Genomic DNA, 3,469 nt, shown 5'->3' on the forward strand with positions numbered 1-3,469 from the left:
TCCTTTACAGGCTAAAAGAGGAGGATAAACATAAGATGATCAGTAAAGAGGAGGCACGTACTTCCTGTACGGACAACCAGTTTTGTGGAATTGTGCATAAGTTATGGGCTTAGTCTTTGGGTCACACAGGACACAATGGTTTCTACAGCCTGGCTTCAACAAGCGAATAAGACCATTGTAGTGTTCCCGCGCAGTATGGAGACGGAGCTGAGGTATAGAGTGAATTTGACCATCTGGTCCACAAAGGTATCTGCGGCCAGAAATTCTCTCTCCTAACAGTTTCCGCAATAAAGAATGTAAGGATTTCTTTTGTAAAAACAATTCACTGAACTATTCAGAAGAAAGTCATTATACTTCCAAAATATACTTTTAGACAGAAACAGGCAGAACATCTCACATACCACACTAAGTATGACATAACATATACTCCAGCCACTATAAATAGTACAGTTAAAAAGATAGACACAGCGGCTACATATCATCTTGTGTAATGTTATCTCTGAAAAAAAAGAAGAAAAAAGACCCAAACCTTATCAACCAGATTCATTTGGATAAGAAATAGCTTTTTTTTTTTCAAAACTGTAAAAATGCACAGATAGACAAACAAATAACTTTAGCTCGGTATCAATAAAATCAATGCCTTTAATTCAAATCTATTGCTAAATTTTAATCTCCATGCTAAGAACTATGACCTGTGAAATTGTTACCAAAAGTTTCTGATCTGACCAAAGCTGACCAATCTAATTAAAAGAGTTTGTGATATATTCTTTCTTTGCTTTGCTTACTAGCATGCTCATAAAGAAAGATGAGATTTTGAGATTATACAAGCAAGAAAATTATTAGTTAATAGAGTACTCACACAATTGCTCTGACACAATATGTGATATCAACGAGAAATTACATATAAATTAGAATATGCACAAAGGGGTGAGTCTAAAGCAGCAAAAAGCAGATATCTTTGTGAAAAAATGACACCAATGTATTACAGAATATACTTTGGGGCATGAAAATTAAACAAAATGTCATAAGCACAGACATATGGAAGCCGTACTATAGCTCTGTATTAGCAAGCAAAGGTGAAATTGGTACAGATAATTAGAAAAACACAAATCTTATGATAAGTAAAATGAATCAAAAGGAATGCCTTCCAAATGATAAAGAAAACTGGCTTCTTGTGATCACACATTTTTAGAAAACTCTTCTCTTAAAACATTCATTACTATCCCAATTTTTCTCTCTCCCCTCAAATACAACTCATCATAAAGATTTAAATCTACATCAAAGAATAATCAAATTTTCGAAGTAGCAATAATAACTTTCAGTCTTACCTCAAATAATCTTGGACTGAAACTAGTTTATTTATGATTCGCCAAACAATGCCCTGTGCATGTTCATCAAACAATTCCTGAAATACAGAGCAATGCCTTGAAGAGAAAGAATTTCAAAGATTTACGTACCTTATTTAATAAAAATCATTATGTTTTTCCTTTCATCTTTGTTTCATAAAAGGAAATTTTCAATTAGTGTCCAGCATGCTTTAGTATGAAAATAATTATGTCATTGGCTAACGACATAAAAACAAAATTCGAAAGTAATTCTCGTATTTAACAAAACTACCTCCCATACAAAATGAAAGAGAATAAATATTTACTTCTGATTTTGAAATCTATTTAATGGAAAAAAAAGTCTGTAATTACTATTTTTGGTTTAAATCGATCAAGAGAAGAAAAATATCTCAATAATTGCAATCATACCCTCATTAGAGATACAAATTCTATAAAACCTCGACCTAAAGAGGTAAAATCCCAAGTGAATTTCTTGATTATCATAAATCCCAAACACCTTTTAAGTAACCAAATTTAATCAAAGACCAATCACCTTCTAAATAAAGCTGCCGGGTTAGTTTCAGAACACATTCAGTGTCAAAAAAAGCTAAGCAAACAATTTAAAAAATTGCACATCAAAATTACATATTACCTCCAATCCTCTGGTTTAAAAGCTAAGAAAAAATGCTACACTACTGAAACTGAAGTTATAAATATTTGGTTCACTGCATTTCCATGATAGAGTTAACAAAAGCATATAGTGTATTCCATTAGTCTATAATATCACATGCAAGTATATCACATTTCACAAAATATAAAATATGCACAAATTAATGCATAATAACATACCAATTACTACTGGCAATTGTAATATCATTGATATTAGTTATAGATAGAATTCAGTGAAATTAAAACCAATGAGACATAAACAGACACTGATAAATGCATAGATACAAAGAGATAATGCATATTTGGGTGAACATTTCACTTTCCATTCTCTCCTTCGATCTCATCTCCCTTAATTATGACTTGATATTTGCAAATTCAGTGTGATAAATAAAATTAAAATAAAAAAAAGCAATTATTGGAATCTCATAACCTAAAATAATATTCTGCAATATACTTGTATTTCCTCTTTATGAGTATAACAGGAATATAACGCAAGAGTTACATCTAAATTCCCTGATATAACTTGCATACTCAAAATACAGTCACATATTAACTAGCCAAGGCCTTCAAATTCTGAAAGACAGACCACACTTAAGATGCTTAAACAGACACACAGACAAACACAAACATATGTGGTTTTCATTCCCCCCCAAAAAAATCTGTATCAATTGGTCACTTCTTCTTACCTGAACAACAGTTTCATAGGTCATGGGATGGTTGGAATGAAGTAATCTTTGCACCGTTTCTTTCAATACTTCCCTTGATGTGTTGTGCTTCTCGGGCTCCACTTCCCAGCCCCCTTCGAGCCACTCGTACTTCAGGTGATTCTGGTCCTTCCTCCACAGAATGACAATGTGGTGATTCGTTTCAACTGGTGAACCTGAGCCTGATCAAAAATCAAAAAAATTTAAAAGATGAATTAGTGGATACAAGTTCTTGGTAGTCGATAAAAGCAACATCGGTGACTCAACCATCTTCCACATCCTTAAGAATCTCAAATTGTTAACTTTTACTCAACAAATACCTAACTGGTCTGTTAAGGAATGATGATTTTGCTCTCACAGTATGTAAACCCCCTAATTTGAATATTGCCCAGCCACAAAAGGGCAATTTTCATTTAGTCACATAGAGTCTTGGATTCCTAGAGTAGCTCATCAAACAGACGCAATTAGGCAAAGAGCATTCACATAATGACCACAAGTAAACAAGAACCAGACTCATTAATTTCTAACAAGGTAAATATGCACAAGAAAGGTTGATGACAACTGATTTAATGCAGCATGTCTGAATAACACCATGGTATTTAAAATAACAACCATCACCAAACCCTTCAAGTATCAAATGATCAATCAATCTTTTGTCAGTCGCCACCAAATAACAAGGACAAATTTACCTTGATAATAAATATATAAACTAAAATACACTGGTGGTATATAATGAGCTGAAGGGTTGTCTGCTTCTTCTATGTATGTATG

At 33.0% G+C, this 3,469-nt stretch overlaps 1 protein-coding gene and 1 pseudogene across 1 annotated transcript in view; both read right to left on the reverse strand.

Moving 5' to 3' along the window:
* The window catches only part of LOC119592831, a 38,746-nt pseudogene that overhangs the window by 11,757 nt on the left and 23,520 nt on the right, over window positions 1–3,469 (reverse strand).
* LOC119592999 overlaps window positions 1–3,469 on the reverse strand; it is a 20,197-nt gene that overhangs the window by 8,073 nt on the left and 8,655 nt on the right. The window contains exon 5 of the mRNA XM_037941888.1: window positions 3,045–3,049. The gene's annotated coding sequence lies outside the window, so the exon portion shown is untranslated. The remainder of the gene's footprint in view (window positions 1–3,044; window positions 3,050–3,469) is intronic.

This window comes from Penaeus monodon, chromosome 31, assembly GCF_015228065.2.
Source record: "Penaeus monodon isolate SGIC_2016 chromosome 31, NSTDA_Pmon_1, whole genome shotgun sequence".
Classification (NCBI taxonomy): Eukaryota; Metazoa; Arthropoda; class Malacostraca; order Decapoda; family Penaeidae; genus Penaeus; species Penaeus monodon.